General features: G+C 54.8%; 1 protein-coding gene across 1 annotated transcript in view; it reads left to right on the top strand.

The window, feature by feature from the left end:
* FAM131C (family with sequence similarity 131 member C) overlaps window positions 1–23,027 on the top strand; it is a 61,728-nt gene that overhangs the window by 17,702 nt on the left and 20,999 nt on the right. The gene's annotated exons all lie outside the window — the stretch shown is intronic.

The following is a 23,027-nucleotide window of genomic DNA, read 5'->3' as shown; positions in this document are numbered from 1 at the left end:
CTCCCAGAGCTGGGGGTGACAGTATGACGTGTGCAGTGTAATGCAGGGTCATACTGTGCACAAGGGCGGGACTCCCAGAGCTGGGGGTGACAGTATGACGTGTGCAGTGTAATGCAGGGTCATACTGTGCACAAGGGCGGTACTCCCGGAGCTGGGGGTGACAGTATGACGTGTGCAGTGTAATGCAGGGTCATACTGTGCACAAGGACGGTACTCCCAGAGCTGGGGGTGACAGTATGACGTGTGCAGTGTAATGCAGGGTCATACTGTGCACAAGGACGGTACTCCCAGAGCTGGGGGTGACGGTATGACGTGTGCAGTGTAATGCAGGGTCATACTGTGCACAAGGACGGTACTTCCAGAGCTGGGGGTGACAGTATGACGTGTGCAGTGTAATGCAGGGTCATACTGTGCACAAGGACGGTACTCCCAGAGCTGGGGGTGACAGTATGACGTGTGCAGTGTAATGCAGGGTCATACTGTGCACAAGGATGGTACTCCCAGCGCTGGGGGTGACAGTATGACGTGTACAGTGTAATGCAGGGTCATACTGTGCACAAGGGCGGTACTCCCAGAGCTGGGGGTGACAGTATGACGTGTGCAGTGTAATGCAGGGTCATACTGTGCACAAGGACGGTACTCCCAGAGCTGGGGGTGACGGTATGACGTGTGCAGTGTAATGCAGGGTCATACTGTGCACAAGGACGGTACTCCCAGAGCTGGGGGTGACAGTATGACGGGTGCAGTGTAATGCAGGGTCATACTGTGCACAAGGACGGTACTCCCAGAGCTGGGGGTGACAGTATGATGTGTGCAGTGTAATGCAGGGTCATACTGTGCACAAGGACGGTACTCCCAGAGCTGGGGGTGACAGTATGACGTGTGCAGTGTAATGCAGGGTCATACTGTGCACAAGGACGGTACTCCCAGAGCTGGGGGTGACGGTATGACGTGTGCAGTGTAATGCAGGGTCATACTGTGCACAAGGACGGTACTCCCAGAGCTGGGGGTGACAGTATGACGGGTGCAGTGTAATGCAGGGTCATACTGTGCACAAGGACGGTACTCCCAGAGCTGGGGGTGACAGTATGATGTGTGCAGTGTAATGCAGGGTCATACTGTGCACAAGGACGGTACTCCCAGAGCTGGGGGTGACAGTATGACGGGTGCAGTGTAATGCAGGGTCATACTGTGCACAAGGGCGGTACTCCCAGAGCTGGGGGTGACAGTATGCCGTGTGCAGTGTAATGCAGGGTCATACTGTGCACAAGGGCGGTACTCCCAGAGCTGGGGGTGACAGTATGCCGTGTGCAGTGTAATGCAGGGTCATACTGTGCACAAGGGCGGTACTCCCAGAGCTGGGGGTGACAGTATGCCGTGTGCAGTGTAATGCAGGGTCATACTGTGCACAAGGGCGGTACTCCCAGAGCTGGGGGTGACAGTATGACGGGTGCAGTGTAATGCAGGGTCATACTGTGCACAAGGGCGGTACTCCCAGAGCTGGGGGTGACAGTATGATGTGTGCAGTGTAATGCAGGGTCATACTGTGCACAAGGGCGGTACTCCCAGAGCTGGGGGTGACAGTATGACGGGTGCAGTGTAATGCAGGGTCATACTGTGCACAAGGGCGGTACTCCCAGAGCTGGGGGTGACGGTATGACGTGTGCAGTGTAATGCAGGGTCATACTGTGCACAAGGACGGTACTCCCAGAGCTGGGGGTGACAGTATGACGTGTGCAGTGTAATGCAGGGTCATACTGTGCACAAGGACGGTACTCCCAGAGCTGTGGGTGACAGTATGACGTGTGCAGTGTAATGCAGGGTCATACTGTGCACAAGGACGGTACTCCCAGAGCTGGGGGTGACAGTATGACGTGTGCAGTGTAATGCAGGGTCATACTGTGCACAAGGGTGGTACTCCCAGAGCTGAGGGTGACAGTATGATGTGTGCAGTGTAATGCAGGGTCATACTGTGCACAAGGACGGTACTCCCAGACCTGGGGGTGACAGTATGACGTGTACAGTGTAATGCAGGGTCATACTGTGCACAAGGACGGTACTCCCAGAGCTGTGGGTGACAGTATGACGTGTGCAGTGTAATGCAGGGTCATACTGTGCACAAGGACGGTACTCCCAGAGCTGGGGGTGACAGTATGACGTGTGCAGTGTAATGCAGGGTCATACTGTGCACAAGGGCGGTACTCCCAGAGCTGGGGGTGACGGTATGACGTGTGCAGTGTAATGCAGGGTCATACTGTGCACAAGGGCGGTACTCCCAGAGCTGGGGGTGACGGTATGACGTGTGCAGTGTAATGCAGGGTCATACTGTGCACAAGGGCGGTACTCCCAGAGCTGGCGGTGACAGTATGACGTGTGCAGTGTAATGCAGGGTCATACTGTGCACAAGGACGGTACTCCCAGAGCTGGGGGTGACAGTATGACGTGTGCAGTGTAATGCAGGGTCATACTGTGCACAAGGGCGGTACTCCCAGAGCTGGGGGTGACAGTATGACGTGTGCAGTGTAATGCAGGGTCATACTGTGCACAAGGACGGTACTCCCAGAGCTGGGGGTGACAGTATGATGGGTGCAGTGTAATGCAGGGTCATACTGTGCACAAGGACGGTACTCCCAGAGCTGGGGGTGACGGTATGACGTGTGCAGTGTAATGCAGGGTCATACTGTGCACAAGGGCGGTACTCCCAGAGCTGGGGGCGACAGTATGACGTGTGCAGTGTAATGCAGGGTCATACTGTGCACAAGGACGGTACTCCCAGAGCTGGGGGTGACAGTATGACGTGTGCAGTGTAATGCAGGGTCATACTGTGCACAAGGACGGTACTCCCAGAGCTGGGGGTGACGGTATGACGTGTGCAGTGTAATGCAGGGTCATACTGTGCACAAGGGCGGTACTCCCAGAGCTGAGAGTGACAGTATGACGTGTGCAGTGTAATGCAGGGTCATACTGTGCACAAGGACGGTACTCCCAGAGCTGGGGGTGACGGTATGACGTGTGCAGTGTAATGCAGGGTCATACTGTGCACAAGGACGGTACTCCCAGAGCTGGGGGTGACAGTATGACGCGTGCAGTGTAATGCAGGGTCATACTGTGCACAAGGACGGTACTCCCAGAGCTGGGGGTGACAGTATGACGTGTGCAGTGTAATGCAGGGTCATACTGTGCACAAGGACGGTACTCCCAGAGCTGGGGGTGACAGTATGACGTGTGCAGTGTAATGCAGGGTCATACTGTGCACAAGGACGGTACTCCCAGAGCTGGGGGTGACAGTATGACGTGTACAGTGTAATGCAGGGTCATACTGTGCACAAGGACGGTACTCCCAGAGCTGGGGGTGACAGTATGACGTGTACAGTGTAATGCAGGGTCATACTGTGCACAAGGACGGTACTCCCAGAGCTGGGGGTGACAGTATGATGTGTACAGTGTAATGCAGGGTCATACTGTGCACAAGGACGGTACTCCCAGAGCTGGGGGTGACAGTATGACGTGTACAGTGTAATGCAGGGTCATACTGTGCACAAGGACGGTACTCCCAGAGCTGGGGGTGACAGTATGACGTGTGCAGTGTAATGCAGGGTCATACTGTGCACAAGGACGGTACTCCCAGACCTGGGGGTGACAGTATGACGTGTGCAGTGTAATGCAGGGTCATACTGTGCACAAGGGCGGTACTCCCAGAGCTGGGGGTGACAGTATGACGTGTACAGTGTAATGCAGGGTCATACTGTGCACAAGGACGGTACTCCCAGAGCTGGGGGTGACAGTATGATGTGTGCAGTGTAATGCAGGGTCATACTGTGCACAAGGGCGGTACTCCCAGAGCTGGGGGTGACAGTATGACGTGTGCAGTGTAATGCAGGGTCATACTGTGCACAAGGGCGGTACTCCCAGAGCTGGGGGTGACGGTATGACGTGTGCAGTGTAATGCAGGGTCATACTGTGCACAAGGACGGTACTCCCAGAGCTGGGGGTGACAGTATGACGTGTGCAGTGTAATGCAGGGTCATACTGTGCACAAGGGCGGTACTCCCAGAGCTGGGGGTGACGGTATGACGTGTGCAGTGTAATGCAGGGTCATACTGTGCACAAGGACGGTACTCCCAGAGCTGGGGGTGACAGTATGACGTGTGCAGTGTAATGCAGGGTCATACTGTGCACAAGGACGGTACTCCCAGAGCTGGGGGTGACAGTATGACGTGTACAGTGTAATGCAGGGTCATACTGTGCACAAGGGCGGGACTCCCAGAGCTGGGGGTGACAGTATGACGTGTGCAGTGTAATGCAGGGTCATACTGTGCACAAGGGCGGTACTCCCAGAGCTGGGGGTGACAGTATGACGTGTGCAGTGTAATGCAGGGTCATACTGTGCACAAGGGCGGTACTCCCAGAGCTGGGGGTGACAGTATGATGTGTGCAGTGTAATGCAGGGTCATACTGTGCACAAGGACGGTACTCCCAGAGCTGGGGGTGACAGTATGACGTGTGCAGTGTAATGCAGGGTCATACTGTACACAAGGGCGGTACTCCCAGAGCTGGGGGTGACAGTATGACGTGTACAGTGTAATGCAGGGTCATACTGTGCACAAGGACGGTACTCCCAGAGCTGAGGGTGACAGTATGACGTGTGTAGTGTAATGCAGGGTCATACTGTGCACAAGGACGGTACTCCCAGAGCTAGGGGTGACGGTATGACGTGTGCAGTGTAATGCAGGGTCATACTGTGCACAAGGACGGTACTCCCAGAGCTGGGGGTGACAGTATGACGTGTGCAGTGTAATGCAGGGTCATACTGTGCACAAGGGCGGTACTCCCAGAGCTGGGGGTGACAGTATGACGTGTACAGTGTAATGCAGGGCCATACTGTGCACAAGGGCGGTACTCCCAGAGCTGGGGGTGACAGTATGACGTGTGCAGTGTAATGCAGGGTCATACTGTGCACAAGGGCGGTACTCCCAGAGCTGGGGGTGACAGTATGACGTGTGCAGTGTAATGCAGGGTCATACTGTGCACAAGGACGGTACTCCCAGAGCTAGGGGTGACGGTATGACGTGTGCAGTGTAATGCAGGGTCATACTGTGCACAAGGACGGTACTCCCAGAGCTGAGGGTGACAGTATGATGTGTGCAGTGTAATGCAGGGTCATACTGTACACAAGGACGGTACTCCCAGAGCTGGGGGTGACAGTATGACGTGTGCAGTGTAATGCAGGGTCATACTGTGCACAAGGACGGTACTCCCAGAGCTGGGGGTGACGGTATGACGTGTGCAGTGTAATGCAGGGTCATACTGTGCACAAGGACGGTACTCCCAGAGCTGGGGGTGACAGTATGACGTGTGCAGTGTAATGCAGGGTCATACTGTGCACAAGGGCGGTACTCCCAGAGCTGGGGGTGACAGTATGACGTGTGCAGTGTAATGCAGGGTCATACTGTGCACAAGGACGGTACTCCCAGAGCTGGGGGTGACAGTATGACGTGTACAGTGTAATGCAGGGTCATACTGTGCACAAGGACGGTACTCCCAGAGCTGGGGGTGACAGTATGACGTGTGCAGTGTAATGCAGGGTCATACTGTGCACAAGGACGGTACTCCCAGAGCTGGGGGTGACAGTATGACGTGTGCAGTGTAATGCAGGGTCATACTGTGCACAAGGGCTGGTACTCCCAGAGCTGGGGGTGACAGTATGACGTGTGCAGTGTAATGCAGGGTCATACTGTGCACAAGGACGGTACTCCCAGAGCTGGGGGTGACGGTATGACGTGTGCAGTGTAATGCAGGGTCATACTGTGCACAAGGGCGGTACTCCCAGAGCTGGGGGCGACAGTATGACGTGTGCAGTGTAATGCAGGGTCATACTGTGCACAAGGGCTGGTACTCCCAGAGCTGGGGGTGACAGTATGACGTGTGCAGTGTAATGCAGGGTCATACTGTGCACAAGGACGGTACTCCCAGAGCTGGGGGTGACAGTATGACGTGTGCAGTGTAATGCAGGGTCATACTGTGCACAAGGGCGGTACTCCCAGAGCTGGGGGTGACAGTATGACGTGTGCAGTGTAATGCAGGGTCATACTGTGCACAAGGGCGGTACTCCCAGAGCTGGGGGTGACAGTATGACGTGTGCAGTGTAATGCAGGGTCATACTGTGCACAAGGGCGGTACTCCCAGAGCTGGGGGTGACGGTATGACATGTGCAGTGTAATGCAGGGTCATACTGTACACAAGGACGGTACTCCCAGAGCTGGGGGTGACAGTATGACGTGTGCAGTGTAATGCAGGGTCATACTGTGCACAAGGACGGTACTCCCAGAGCTGGGGGTGACAGTATGACGTGTGCAGTGTAATGCAGGGTCATACTGTGCACAAGGGCAGTACTCCCAGAGCTGGGGGTGACAGTATGACGTGTGCAGTGTAATGCAGGGTCATACTGTGCACAAGGGCGGTACTCCCAGAGCTGGGGGTGACAGTATGACGTGTGCAGTGTAATGCAGGGTCATACTGTGCACAAGGACGGTACTCCCAGAGCTGGGGGTGACAGTATGACGTGTGCAGTGTAATGCAGGGCCATACTGTGCACAAGGACGGTACTCCCAGAGCTGGGGGTGACAGTATGACGTGTGCAGTGTAATGCAGGGTCATACTGTGCACAAGGGCAGTACTCCCAGAGCTGGGGGTGACAGTATGACGGCCTGACGTGTGCAGTGTAATGCAGGGTCATACTGTGCACAAGGGCGGTACTCCCAGAGCTGGGGGTGACAGTATGACGGCCTGACGTGTGCAGTGTAATGCAGGGTCATACTGTGCACAAGGGCGGTACTCCCAGAGCTGGGGGTGACAGTATGACGGCCTGACGTGTGCAGTGTAATGCAGGGTCATACTGTGCACAAGGGCGGTACTCCCAGAGCTGGGGGTGACGGTATGACGTGTGCAGTGTAATGCAGGGTTATACTGTGCACAAGGGTGGTACTCCCAGAGCTGGGGGTGACAGTATGACGTGTGCAGTGTAATGCAGGGTCATACTGTGCACAAGGGCGGTACTCCCAGAGCTGGGGGTGACGGTATGACGTGTGCAGTGTAATGCAGGGTCATACTGTGCACAAGGACGGTACTCCCAGAGCTGGGGGTGACAGTATGACGTGTGCAGTGTAATGCAGGGTCATACTGTGCACAAGGACGGTACTCCCAGAGCTGGGGGTGACAGTATGACGTGTGCAGTGTAATGCAGGGTCATACTGTGCACAAGGACGGTACTCCCAGAGCTGGGGGTGACAGTATGACGTGTGCAGTGTAATGCAGGGTCATACTGTGCACAAGGACGGTACTCCCAGAGCTGGGGGTGACAGTATGACGTGTGCAGTGTAATGCAGGGTCATACTGTGCACAAGGACGGTACTCCCAGAGCTGGGGGTGACAGTATGACGTGTACAGTGTAATGCAGGGTCATACTGTGCACAAGGACGGTACTCCCAGAGCTGGGGGTGACAGTATGACGTGTGCAGTGTAATGCAGGGCCATACTGTGCACAAGGGCGGTACTCCCAGAGCTGGGGGTGACGGTATGACGTGTGCAGTGTAATGCAGGGTCATACTGTGCACAAGGGCGGTACTCCCAGAGCTGGGGGTGACGGTATGACGTGTGCAGTGTAATGCAGGGTCATACTGTGCACAAGGGCGGTACTCCCAGAGCTGTGGGTGACAGTATGACGTGTGCAGTGTAATGCAGGGTCATACTGTGCACAAGGACGGTACTCCCAGAGCTGGGGGTGACGGTATGACGTGTGCAGTGTAATGCAGGGTCATACTGTGCACAAGGGCGGTACTCCCAGAGCTGAGAGTGACAGTATGACGTGTGCAGTGTAATGCAGGGTCATACTGTGCACAAGGACGGTACTACCAGAGCTGGGGGTGACAGTATGACGTGTGCAGTGTAATGCAGGGTCATACTGTGCACAAGGACGGTACTCCCAGAGCTGGGGGTGACGGTATGACGTGTGCAGTGTAATGCAGGGTCATACTGTGCACAAGGACGGTACTCCCAGAACTGGGGGTGACAGTATGACGTGTGCAGTGTAATGCAGGGTCATACTGTGCACAAGGACGGTACTCCCAGAGCTGGGGGTGACGGTATGACGTGTGCAGTGTAATGCAGGGTCATACTGTGCACAAGGACGGTACTCCCAGAGCTGGGGGTGACAGTATGACGTGTGCAGTGTAATGCAGGGTCATACTGTGCACAAGGACGGTACTCCCAGAGCTGGGGGTGACAGTATGACGTGTGCAGTGTAATGCAGGGTCATACTGTGCACAAGGGCGGTACTCCCAGAGCTGGGGGTGACAGTATGACGGGTGCAGTGTAATGCAGGGTCATACTGTACACAAGGACGGTACTCCCAGAGCTGGGGGTGACAGTATGACGTGTGCAGTGTAATGCAGGGTCATACTGTGCACAAGGACGGTACTCCCAGAGCTGGGGGTGACAGTAAGACGTGTGCAGTGTAATGCAGGGTCATACTGTGCACAAGGACGGTACTCCCAGAGCTGGGGGTGACAGTATGACGTGTGCAGTGTAATGCAGGGTCATACTGTGCACAAGGGCAGTACTCCCAGAGCTGGGGGTGACGGTATGACGTGTGCAGTGTAATGCAGGGTCATACTGTGCACAAGGGCGGTACTCCCAGAGCTGGGGGTGACAGTATGATGTGTGCAGTGTAATGCAGGGTCATACTGTGCACAAGGACGGTACTCCCAGAGCTGGGGGTGACGGTATGACATGTGCAGTGTAATGCAGGGTCATACTGTACACAAGGACGGTACTCCCAGAGCTGGGGGTGACAGTATGATGTGTGCAGTGTAATGCAGGGTCATACTGTGCACAAGGACGGTACTCCCAGAGCTGGGGGTGACGGTATGACGTGTGCAGTGTAATGCAGGGTCATACTGTGCACAAGGACGGTACTCCCAGACCTGGGGGTGACAGTATGACGTGTGCAGTGTAATGCAGGGTCATACTGTGCACAAGGGCGGTACTCCCAGAGCTGGGGGTGACAGTATGACGTGTGCAGTGTAATGCAGGGTCATACTGTGCACAAGGGCGGTACTCCCAGAGCTGGGGGTGACAGTATGACGTGTGCAGTGTAATGCAGGGTCATACTGTGCACAAGGACGGCACTCCCAGAGCTGGTGGTGACAGTATGACGTGTGCAGTGTAATGCAGGGTCATACTGTGCACAAGGGCGGTACTCCCAGAGCTGGGGGTGACAGTATGACGTGTACAGTGTAATGCAGGGTCATACTGTGCACAAGGACGGTACTGCCAGAGCTGGGGGTGACAGTATGACGTGTGCAGTGTAATGCAGGGTCATACTGTGCACAAGGGCGGTACTCCCAGAGCTGGGGGTGACAGTATGACGTGTGCAGTGTAATGCAGGGTCATACTGTGCACAGGGACGGTACTACCAGAGCTGAGGGTGACAGTATGACGGGTGCAGTGTAATGCAGGGTCATACTGTGCACAAGGACGGTACTCCCAGAGCTGGGGGTGACAGTATGACGTGTGCAGTGTAATGCAGGGTCATACTGTGCACAAGGACGGTACTCCCAGAGCTGGGGGTGACAGTATGACGTGTGCAGTGTAATGCAGGGTCATACTGTGCACAAGGACGGTACTCCCAGAGCTGGGGGTGACAGTATGACGTGTGCAGTGTAATGCAGGGTCATACTGTGCACAAGGGCGGTATTCCCAGAGCTGGGGGTGACAGTATGACGTGTGCAGTGTAATGCAGGGTCATACTGTACACAAGGACGGTACTCCCAGAGCTGGGGGTGACAGTATGACGTGTGCAGTGTAATGCAGGGTCATACTGTGCACAAGGACGGTACTCCCAGAGCTGGGGGTGACAGTATGACGTGTGCAGTGTAATGCAGGGTCATACTGTGCACAAGGACGGTACTCCCAGAGCTGGGGGCGACAGTATGACGTGTGCAGTGTAATGCAGGGTCATACTGTGCACAAGGACGGTACTCCCAGAGCTGGCGGTGACAGTATGACGTGTGCAGTGTAATGCAGGGTCATACTGTGCACAAGGACGGTACTCCCAGAGCTGGCGGTGACAGTATGACGTGTGCAGTGTAATGCAGGGTCATACTGTACACAAGGACGGTACTCCCAGAGCTGGGGGTGACAGTATGACGGCCTGATGTGTGCAGTGTAATGCAGGGTCATACTGTGCACAAGGACGGTACTCCCAGAGCTGGGGGTGACAGTATGACGTGTGCAGTGTAATGCAGGGTCATACTGTACACAAGGACGGTACTCCCAGAGCTGGGGGTGACAGTATGACATGTGCAGTGTAATGCATGGTCATACTGTGCACAAGGACGGTACTCCCAGAGCTGGGGGTGACAGTATGACGTGTGCAGTGTAATGCAGGGTCATACTGTGCACAAGGGCGGTACTCCCAGAGCTGAGGGTGACAGTATGATGTGTGCAGTGTAATGCAGGGTCATACTGTGCACAAGGGCGGTACTCCCAGAGCTGGGGGTGACAGTATGACGTGTGCAGTGTAATGCAGGGTCATACTGTGCACAAGGGCGGTACTCCCAGAGCTGGGGGTGACGGTATGACGTGTGCAGTGTAATGCAGGGTCATACTGTGCACAAGGGCGGTACTCCCAGAGCTGGGGGTGACAGTATGACGTGTGCAGTGTAATGCAGGGTCATACTGTGCACAAGGACGGTACTCCCAGAGCTGGGGGTGACAGTATGACGTGTACAGTGTAATGCAGGGTCATACTGTGCACAAGGACGGGACTCCCAGAGCTGGGGGTGACAGTATGACGTGTACAGTGTAATGCAGGGTCATACTGTGCACAAGGACGGTACTCCCAGAGCTGGGGGTGACAGTATGACGTGTGCAGTGTAATGCAGGGTCATACTGTGCACAAGGGCGGTACTCCCAGAGCTGGGGGTGACAGTATGACGGGTGCAGTGTAATGCAGGGTCATACTGTGCACAAGGACGGTACTCCCAGAGCTGGGGGTGACAGTATGACGGGTGCAGTGTAATGCAGGGTCATACTGTGCACAAGGACGGTACTCCCAGAGCTGGGGGTGACAGTATGACGGGTGCAGTGTAATGCAGGGTCATACTGTACACAAGGACGGTACTCCCAGAGCTGGGGGTGACAGCATGACGTGTGCAGTGTAATGCAGGGTCATACTGTGCACAAGGACGGTACTCCCAGAGCTGGGGGTGACAGTATGACGTGTACAGTGTAATGCAGGGTCATACTGTGCACAAGGACGGTACTCCCAGAGCTGGGGGTGACAGTATGATGTGTGCAGTGTAATGCAGGGTCATACTGTGCACAAGGACGGTACTCCCAGAGCTGTGGGTGACAGTATGACGTGTGCAGTGTAATGCAGGGTCATACTGTGCACAAGGACGGTACTCCCAGAGCTGGGGGTGACAGTATGACGTGTGCAGTGTAATGCAGGGTCATACTGTGCACAAGGACGGTACTCCCAGAGCTGGGGGTGACAGTATGACGTGTGCAGTGTAATGCAGGGTCATACTGTGCACAAGGACGGTACTCCCAGAGCTGGGGGTGACAGTATGACGTGTGCAGTGTAATGCAGGGTCATACTGTGCACAAGGACGGTACTCCCAGAGCTGGGGGCGACAGTATGACGTGTGCAGTGTAATGCAGGGTCATACTGTGCACAAGGACGGTACTCCCAGAGCTGGGGGCGACAGCCTGACGTGTGCAGTGTAATGCAGGGTCATACTGTGCACAAGGACGGTACTCCCAGAGCTGGGGGTGACAGTATGACGTGTGCAGTGTAATGCAGGGTCATACTGTGCACAAGGACGGTACTCCCAGAGCTGGGGGTGACAGTATGACGTGTGCAGTGTAATGCAGGGTCATACTGTGCACAAGGACGGTACTCCCAGAGCTGGGGGTGACAGTATGACGTGTGCAGTGTAATGCAGGGTCATACTGTGCACAAGGGTGGTACTCCCAGAGCTGGGGGTGACAGTATGACGTGTGCAGTGTAATGCAGGGTCATACTGTGCACAAGGGCGGTACTCCCAGAGCTGGGGGTGACAGTATGACGTGTGCAGTGTAATGCAGGGTCATACTGTGCACAAGGACGGTACTCCCAGAGCTGGGGGTGACAGTATGACGTGTGCAGTGTAATGCAGGGTCATACTGTGCACAAGGACGGTACTCCCAGAGCTGGGGGTGACAGTATGACGTGTACAGTGTAATGCAGGGTCATACTGTGCACAAGGACGGTACTCCCAGAGCTGGGGGTGACAGTATGACGTGTACAGTGTAATGCAGGGTCATACTGTGCACAAGGACGGTACTCCCAGAGCTGGGGGTGACAGCCTGACGTGTGCAGTGTAATGCAGGGTCATACTGTGCACAAGGACGGTACTCCCAGAGCTGGGGGTGACAGCATGACGTGTGCAGTGTAATGCAGGGTCATACTGTGCACAAGGACGGTACTCCCAGAGCTGGGGGTGACAGTATGACGTGTGCAGTGTAATGCAGGGTCATACTGTGCACAAGGACGGTACTCCCAGAGCTGGGGGTGACAGCATGACGTGTGCAGTGTAATGCAGGGTCATACTGTGCACAAGGACGGTACTCCCAGAGCTGGGGGTGACAGTATGACGTGTGCAGTGTAATGCAGGGTCATACTGTGCACAAGGGCGGTACTCCCAGAGCTGGGGGTGACAGTATGACGTGTGCAGTGTAATGCAGGGTCATACTGTGCACAAGGGCGGTACTCCCAGAGCTGGGGGTGACAGTATGACGTGTGCAGTGTAATGCAGGGTCATACTGTGCACAAGGACGGTACTCCCAGAGCTGGGGGTGACAGTATGACGTGTGCAGTGTAATGCAGGGTCATACTGTGCACAAGGACGGTACTCCCAGAGCTGGGGGTGACGGTATGACGTGTGCAGTGTAATGCAGGGTCATACTGTACACAAGGGCGGTACTCCCAGAGCTGGGGGTGACGGTATGACGTGTGCAGTGTAATGCAGGGTCATACTGTGCGCAAGGACGGTACTCCCAGAGCTGGGGGTGACGGTATGACGTGTGCAGTGTAATGCAGGGCCATACTGTGCACAAGGGCGGTACTCCCAGAGCTGGGGGTGACGGTATGACGTGTGCAGTGTAATGCAGGGTCATACTGTGCACAAGGGCGGTACTCCCAGAGCTGGGGGTGACGGTATGACGTGTGCAGTGTAATGCAGGGTCATACTGTGCACAAGGACGGTACTCCCAGAGCTGGGGGTGACAGTATGACGTGTGCAGTGTAATGCAGGGTCATACTGTGCACAAGGACGGTACTCCCAGAGCTGGGGGTGACGGTATGACGTGTGCAGTGTAATGCAGGGTCATACTGTGCACAAGGACGGTACTCCCAGAGCTGGGGGTGACAGTATGACAGGTGCAGTGTAATGCAGGGTCATACTGTGCACAAGGACGGTACTCCCAGAGCTGGGGGTGACAGTATGACGTGTGCAGTGTAATGCAGGGTCATACTGTGCACAAGGACGGTACTCCCAGAGCTGGGGGTGACAGTATGACGTGTACAGTGTAATGCAGGGTCATACTGTGCACAAGGACGGTACTCCCAGAGCTGGGGGTGACAGTATGACGTGTGCAGTGTAATGCAGGGTCATACTGTGCACAAGGACGGTACTCCCAGAGCTGGGGGTGACAGTATGACGTGTGCAGTGTAATGCAGGGTCATACTGTACACAAGGACGGTACTCCCAGAGCTGGGGGTGACAGTATGACGTGTACAGTGTAATGCAGGGTCATACTGTGCACAAGGACGGTACTCCCAGAGCTGGGGGTGACAGTATGATGTGTGCAGTGTAATGCAGGGTCATACTGTGCACAAGGACGGTACTCCCAGAGCTGGGGGTGACAGTAAGACGTGTGCAGTGTAATGCAGGGTCATACTGTACACAAGGGCAGTACTCCCAGAGCTGGGGGTGACGGTATGACGTGTGCAGTGTAATGCAGGGTCATACTGTGCGCAAGGACGGTACTCCCAGAGCTGGGGGTGACGGTATGACGTGTGCAGTGTAATGCAGGGCCATACTGTGCACAAGGGCGGTACTCCCAGAGCTGGGGGTGACAGTATGACGTGTGCAGTGTAATGCAGGGTCATACTGTGCACAAGGGCGGTACTCCCAGAGCTGGGGGTGACGGTATGACGTGTGCAGTGTAATGCAGGGTCATACTGTGCACAAGGACGGTACTCCCAGAGCTGGGGGTGACAGTATGACGTGTGCAGTGTAATGCAGGGTCATACTGTACACAAGGGCGGTACTCCCAGAGCTGGGGGTGACGGTATGACGTGTGCAGTGTAATGCAGGGTCATACTGTGCACAAGGACGGTGCTCCCAGAGCTGGGGGTGACAGTATGACGTGTGCAGTGTAATGCAGGGTCATACTGTGCACAAGGACGGTACTCCCAGAGCTGAGGGTGACAGTATGACGTGTGCAGTGTAATGCAGGGTCATACTGTGCACAAGGACGGTACTCCCAGAGCTGGGGGTGACGGTATGACGTGTGCAGTGTAATGCAGGGTCATACTGTGCACAAGGACGGTACTCCCAGAGCTGGGGGTGACAGTATGACGTGTGCAGTGTAATGCAGGGTCATACTGTGCACAAGGACGGTACTCCCAGAGCTGGGGGTGACGGTATGACAGGTGCAGTGTAATGCAGGGTCATACTGTGCACAAGGACGGTACTCCCAGAGCTGGGGGTGACAGTATGACGTGTGCAGTGTAATGCAGGGTCATACTGTGCACAAGGACGGTACTCCCAGAGCTGGGGGTGACAGTAAGACGTGTGCAGTGTAATGCAGGGTCATACTGTGCACAAGGACGGTACTCCCAGAGCTGGGGGTGACAGTATGACGTGTGCAGTGTAATGCAGGGTCATACTGTGCACAAGGACGGTACTCCCAGAGCTGGGGGTGACAGTATGACGTGTGCAGTGTAATGCAGGGTCATACTGTGCACAAGGACGGTACTCCCAGAGCTGGGGGTGACAGTATGACAGGTGCAGTGTAATGCAGGGTCATACTGTGCACAAGGACGGTACTCCCAGAGCTGGGGGTGACAGTATGACGTGTGCAGTGTAATGCAGGGTCATACTGTGCACAAGGACGGTACTCCCAGAGCTGGGGGTGACAGTAAGACGTGTGCAGTGTAATGCAGGGTCATACTGTGCACAAGGACGGTACTCCCAGAGCTGGGGGTGACAGTATAACGGCCTGACGTGTGCAGTGTAATGCAGGGTCATACTGTGCACAAGGACGGTACTCCCAGAGCTGGGGGTGACAGTATGACGTGTGCAGTGTAATGCAGGGTCATACTGTGCACAAGGACGGTACTCCCAGAGCTGGGGGTGACAGTATGACGTGTGCAGTGTAATGCAGGGCCATACTGTGCACAAGGACGGTACTCCCAGAGCTGGGGGTGACAGTATGATGGTAGCAGTGTAATGCAGGGTCATACTGTGCACAACGACGGTACTCCCAGAACTGGGTGTGACAGTATGACGGTCTGACGTGTGCAGTGTAATGCAGGGTCATACTGTGCACAAGGACGGTACTCCCAGAGCTGGTGGTGACAGTATGAAGGCCTGACGTGTGCAGTGTAATGCAGGGTCATACTGTGCACAAGGACGGTACTCCCAGAGCTGGGGGTGACAGTATGACGGCCCGACGTGTGCAGTGTAATGCAGGGTCATACTGTGCACAAGGACGGTACTCCCAGAGCTGGGGGTGACAGTATGACAGCCTGGCGTGTGCAGTGTAATGCAGGGCCATACTGTGCACAAGGACGGTACTCCCAGAGCTGGGGGTGACAGTATGACAGCCTGACGTGTGCAGTGTAATGCAGGGTCATACTGTGCACAAGGGCGGTACTCCCAGAGCTGGGGGTGACAGTATGACGGCCTGATGTGTGCAGTGTAATGCAGGGTCATACTGTGCACAAGGACGGTACTCCCAGAGCTGGGGGTGACAGTATGACGGCCTGACGTGTACAGTGTAATGCAGGGTCATACTGTGCACAAGGGTGGTACTCCCTGAGCTGGGGGTGACAGTATGACGTTTGCAGTGTAATGCAGGGTCATACTGTGCACAAGGACGGTACTCCCAGAGCTGGTGGTGACAGTATGAAGGCCTGACGTGTGCAGTGTAATGCAGGGTCATACTCTGCACAAGGACGGTACTCCCAGAGCTGGGGGTGACAGTATGACGGCCCGACGTGTGCAGTGTAATGCAGGGTCATACTGTGCACAAGGACGGTACTCCCAGAGCTGGGGGTGACAGTATGACGGCCTGACGTGTGCAGTGTAATGCAGGGTCATACTGTGCACAAGGACGGTACTCCCAGAGCTGGGGGTGACAGTATGACTGCCCGATGTGTGCAGTGTAATGCAAGGTCATACTGTCATACAGACTCTCCCGCACACTGCCCTATATCACAGACTCTCCCGCACACTGCCCTATATCACAGACTCTCCCGCACACTGCCCTATATCACAGACTCTCCCAGCACACTGCCCTATATCACAGACTCTCCCGCACACTGCCCTATATCACAGACTCTCCCGCACACTGCCCTATATCACAGACTCTCCCAGCACACTGCCCTATATCACAGACTCTCCCAGCACACTGCCCCTTATCACAGGCTCTCCCTCACACTGCCCTATATCACAGACTCTCCCAGCACACTGCCCTATATCACAGACTCTCCCAGCACACTGCCCTATATCACAGGCTCTCCCTCACACTGCCCTATATCACAGACTCTCCCAGCACACTGCCCTATATCACAGACTCTCCCGCACACTGCCCTGTATCACAGACTCTCCCAGCACACTGCCCTATATCACAGACTCTCCCGCACACTGCCCTATATCACAGACTCTCCCAGCACACTGCCCTATATCACAGGCTCTCCCTCACACTGCCCTATATCACAGACTCTCCCTCACACTGCCCTATATCACAGACTCTCCCGCACACTGCCCTATATCACAGACTCTCCCAGCACACTGCCCTATATCACACTCTCCCAGCACACTGCCCTATATCACAGACTCTCCCGCACACTGCCCTATATCACAGACTCTCCCGCACACTGCCCTATATCACAGACTCTCCCAGCACACTGCCCTATATCACAGACTCTCCCGCACACTGCCCTATATCACAGACTCTCCCGCACACTGCCCTATATCACAGACTCTCCCAGCACACTGCCCTATATCACAGACTCTCCCGCACACTTCCCTATATCACAGACTCTCCCGCACACTGCCCTATATCACAGACTCTCCCGCACACTGCCCTATATCACAGACTCTCCCGCCCACTGCCCTATATCACAGACTCTCCCGCCCACTGCCCTATATCACAGACTCTCCCACACACTGCCCTATATCACAGACTCTCCCAGCACACTGCCCTATATCACAGACTCTCCCGCACACTGCCCTATATCACAGACTCTCCCGCACACTGCCCTATATCACAGACTCTCCAGCACACTGCCCTATATCACAGACTCTCCAGCACACTGCCCTATATCACAGACTCTCCCGCACACTGCCCTATATCACAGACTCTCCCAGCACACTGCCCTATATCACAGACTCTCCCAGCACACTGCCCTATATCACAGACTCTCCCAGCACACTGCCCTATATCACAGACTCTCCCGCACACTGCCCTATATCACAGACTCTCCCGCACACTGCCCTATATCACAGACTCTCCCGCACACTGCCCTATATCACAGACTCTCCCAGCACACTGCCCCTTATCACAGGCTCTCCCTCACACTGGCCCTTATTCTGGTCGGTGCGGATATATCCGCGTGCGTTTGGCCCGCCGATGTTTTGTGTCTGCGCATGTGCAGAGGCGTCTCTGCGCATGTGCGAGCGGGGCGTACGGCCAAATCCCGCATGATATGTGAACACTCCGAACAGGGGGTGGAGAGGGGCGTGAAGGGCTATTTGGGCTCATTACCATATGCATACGCCCCGCGTTTCATGGGCGTTCCCATGAAAACGCTGGGCGTACGTATGGTAATGCGGCCGTGACGCACGTGTAGGGGGCGGACATATGACATCGCCGGATGTCAGCTGCCCGCCCAGATCCCTGCTTTTGCACGGAAAAATGTCCGTGTGGTCTGAGGTTGCGGGAGCTGGTGGAGCACTCGGTCCTGCATTCGATGGTCTGCGACCATCGAATGATGGGGGAGGTTCCCTTAGATGGAGGAGGCGTATTCCGTGAAAAATACACGTGCGGTCCGTTCGGCCAGCTTCTTACCGCGTACGGACAGAGTTTGCGATCCGTATGGAAGTCGGGGTTTCGCACGCACGGTCCTGGCCGCATGATCGGATCCGGCCGCACCGATCAGAATAAGGCCCACTGCCCTATATCACAGACTCTCCTGCACACTGCCATATATCACAGACTCTCCCGCACACTGCCCTATATCACAGACTCTCCCGCACACTGCCCTATATCACAGACTCTCCCGCACACTGCCCTATATCACAGACTCTCCTGCACACTGCCCTATATCACAGACTCTCCTGCACACTGCCCTATATCACAGACTCTCCCGTCCACTGCCCTATATCACAGACTCTCCCGCCCACTGCCCTATATCACAGACTCTCCCGCACACTGCCCTATATCACAGACTCTCCCGCCCACTGCCCTATATCACAGACTCTCCCGCCCACTGCCCTATATCACAGACTCTCCCGCACACTGCCCTATATCACAGACTCTCCCGCACACTGCCCTATATCACAGACTCTCCCGCCCACTGCCCTATATCACAGACTCTCCCGCCCACTGCCCTATATCAGACTCTCCCGCACACTGCCCTGTATCACAGACTCTCCCGCACACTGCCCTGTATCACAGACTCTCCCGCCCACTGCCCTGTATCACAGACTCTCCCGCCCACTGCCCTGTATCACAGACTCTCCCGCCCACTGCCCTGTATCACAGACTCTCCCGCACACTGCCCTGTATCACAGATTCTCTCGCACACTGCCCTGTATCACAGACTCTCCCGCCCACTGCCCTATATCACAGACTCTCCCGCCCACTGCCCTATATCACAGACTCTCCCGCCCACTGCCCTATATCACAGACTCTCCCGCCCACTGCCCTATATCACAGACTCTCCCGCACACTGCCCTATATCACAGACTCTCCCGCCCACTGCCCTATATCACAGACTCTCCTGCACACTGCCCTATATCACAGACTCTCCCGCACACTGCCCTATATCAGACTCTCCCGCACACTGCCCTATATCACAGACTCTCCCGCACACTGCCATATATCACAGACTCTCCCGCACACTGCCCTATATCACAGACTCTCCCGCACACTGCCCTATATCACAGACTCTCCCGCACACTGCCCTATATCACAGACTCTCCCGCACACTGCCCTATATCACAGACTCTCCCGCACACTGCCCTGTATCACAGACTCTCCTGCACACTGCCCTGTATCACAGACTCTCCCGCACACTGCCCTGTATCACAGACTCTCCCGCACACTGCCCTGTATCACAGATTCTCTCGCACACTGCCCTTTATCACAGACTCTCCTGCACACTGCCCTATATCACAGACTCTCTCGCACACTGCCCTATATCACAGACTCTCCTGCACACTGCCCTATATCAGACTCTCCTGCACACTGCCCTATATCACAGACGCTCCCGCACACTGCCCTATATCACAGACTCTCCTGCACACTGCCCTATATCACAGACTCTCCTGCACACTGCCATATATCACAGACTCTCCCGCACACTGCCATATATCACAGACTCTCCCGCACACTGCCCTATATCACAAACTCTCCAGCACACTGCCATATATCACAGACTCTCCCGCACACTGCCCTATATCACAGACTCTCCCGCACACTGCACATACATGTATGATATTATTGTGATATATAATGTAAGGTATTCCTATGACTATTAGAGTATGCTATGAGGAGGGTTCGCCATACTTACGTCTCCTGGTCTTAATATGAATTGTTAGTGTAAGTGTACGTTATTTGGGACAAGGTGCGAAGTGCGGCTTTACGGTAATGTATGGCAGACAGCGGGGATTGTGAAGTGGTCGTGTGTGTGTGTGTGTGTGTGATGTTTGTGTGTTTGACTTGCTTTTCCTCTGTCTGCATGTCTCTGTTGTCATGGAGACCCTCAGGCCTTCATCTCTGCAGCCTGTACAGAGCCTGCAGTATATTGCTCTGCTACTGAAACCTGCAGAGCATTGTTCTGCCAGGGACAGCTGCTGAGCGCTATTGTGAGCGTGGCTATTATCTGTGGAAATGTGACATCTATATATTGTCGCCAGCACTTGGTATGGTGTTGACACACACACACACACACACACACAACTCCTATGTGTGCAGCACAAGTGTACCGCGTAACGCTGCTTATGTAACACAGACAGTGTAATTAGGAATAACCCCGTTTACGCAGCGGTTCCCAAACTCTGTCCTCAAGGCGTCCTAATAATCATACACATTGGGGGTTATTCTGATTCACTCCAAAAGGCACAATCACTCTCAAAAGGACAAAACCATGTGCACTGCAGGTGGGGCAGATGTAACATGTGCAGAGAGAGTTAGATTTGGGAGGGGTTGTACTTAAAACTGATATCTATATTGCAGTGTAATAATAAAACAGCCCGTATTTACCCTGCACAGAAACAATAAAACACCCAAATCTAACTCTCTCTGCACATGTTACATCTGCCCCACCTGCAGTGCACATGGTTTTGTCCATTAGAGAGTGATTGTGCCTTTCTGAGTGAATCAGAATAACCCCTATTGTGTAGTATAGCTTAGTGTGTGCACTCAATATCGTTAGCAATGCGCGTGACCGAGGGTTGTTAATGATGACACCCCCCCCCCCCCCCCCATATGTGTACATGCAGTGGGGGGGCCGAGCGACGTCACTGAGCGATCAAGGGAAATCATTGACAATATCACTCAAACGATATTGTTTAGTGTATATGGGGCTTAACAGGCCAGGTTATAAGGCAATCCAAGTTTCAGCACAGATGGTATAAGCAAGCTGACATGTACAAAGTGGAAGCCACCAATGCAGGGATCAGACGCCTATGTAAGACTCAGGACAGGATTTACTGAAGCATATTTGCGATAAAAACCCTGTTTTTATTCCATTTCTTCTTTAATATCTCTTATGCAATGTACTGAAGGCTTCTGTCTGCAGTTCTGGGTGAGGAATCCAACATAGATCTCTCCCAGCATGCCCCATGGCCACCAGCATCACTTGGCGCATAGGCAGGTAACAGTCCCCGAGGTCCAGGCACCGGCGCTGATCGGGGAGGGCAGCCTGCCAAATATCACATATATCATATCAGATCTCTAAATTCTCTGTTTTTGTGTCTTGATTTTAAGGGGTGGCGTATCCCCTTAATCGAGACAGCTGCAGACCCAGGGGGGCTATAATATAGATCTGCGCTCGGACATACTTGTTTCTTTCTCATATCAGATTATCACAGACATCTCCTTAATGCATAGGGTAGAAGCCTTATCCGCACACCTGACATGCGCCAATACCCACAACGCCCATTCCTACAACTACCCCGCAGTACCAGCCAATCAGATGCCATATTTCAGGCTGTGTTTCAAAAATAGTTGGCGGGTACTTTCTCTCCATTCTATTTATCTCTCTCCAAGGGTTAGGACATAACTCCTCAGTACCAAAGCAAACAGCACAGTTCGGTGGGCAGGAAATGTATGTGTGAGGGGGGGGGGGGTGAGGTGTGTTTGTGTGTGATGATGGGGATGGGGTGTGTGTGGGGCAAGGGGGGGAGAGTGTGTGTGACCACAGGGATGGGGTGAAGTGTGTTCGTGGCCTCCGGGGGGTCAGGTGTGTGTGTTATGTTGGTTAAGGGGTGAAGTGTGTGTGTGTGTAGGGGGGGGGGGGGTGAAGTGTGTGTGTGTGTGTAGGGGGGGGGGGGGGTGAGTGTGTGTGTGACCACAGGGATGGGGTGAGGTGTGTTCGTGGCCTCAGGGGGGTCAGGTGTGTGTGTTATGTTAGTTAAGGGGTGAAGTGTGTGTGTGTGTGGGGGGGGTGAGTGTGTGTGACCACAGGGATGGGGTGAGGTGTGTGTGTGTGTGTGTGTGTGTGTGTGTGTGTGTGTGTGTGTGTGTGTGTGTGTGGGGGGGGGGGGGCGGGTGTGACCACAGGGATGGGGTGAGGTGTGTGGGGCCGGATAAAACTGGAGTCACACTATAGAAGATAATCTGGCATGACAGAATATGATGCCAGTGCAGGGTTTGTGAGATGGGGGCACTGAGTGGGGGTGGGGGGCGGTACACACCTTTGTGCGTCACCGTAAGCCTTTAATCCATTAATTGGACACAATTGTGCACATACACCGCAGAGCGTTCTCTGTACAGCACCGCGCTCAGCGTGGGCAGTGACTGCTCTCCCGCAGAGCGTTCTCTGTACAGCACCGCGCTCAGCGTGGGCAGTGGCTGCTCTCCCGCAGAGCGATCGGCTGTCACAGCAGCGTGGGAACGGTGCTACTGCCGCAGTCCGGATCTGATTCCAATATGTATTCCGTATTGTGGGTATTTATACAGAGCACACACTTACCATAGTCTGTTAGTCACTCACATCCGTCCCTGACCCGAGGAGCTTACAATCTACTGAATGGGCCCGATTCTGGTTGATTCGGTAAGCTGCAAAGCTCGCAGCTCACCGAGCACCAATCATGGCGTCCCGCTGAATAGCTGACCCCCCCCCCCCCAGCCGCCGTTTGTCGCATGCCACCTCCCGGCTTTTCAAATAACAGTCAGTGTAAATTTGATCTGCGAGCGCTGGGACGAAGACAAGGCTGATTGTGAACGTTGGTGTGTTCCTTTCC

The sequence above is a fragment of the Crinia signifera genome, chromosome 19 (genome assembly GCF_055691185.1).
Source record: "Crinia signifera chromosome 19, ASM5569118v1, whole genome shotgun sequence".
NCBI classification, from domain to species: domain Eukaryota; kingdom Metazoa; phylum Chordata; class Amphibia; order Anura; family Myobatrachidae; genus Crinia; species Crinia signifera.
Note: the sequence above shows the minus strand (reverse complement) of the source record. Positions and strands in the feature narration are given on the sequence as shown.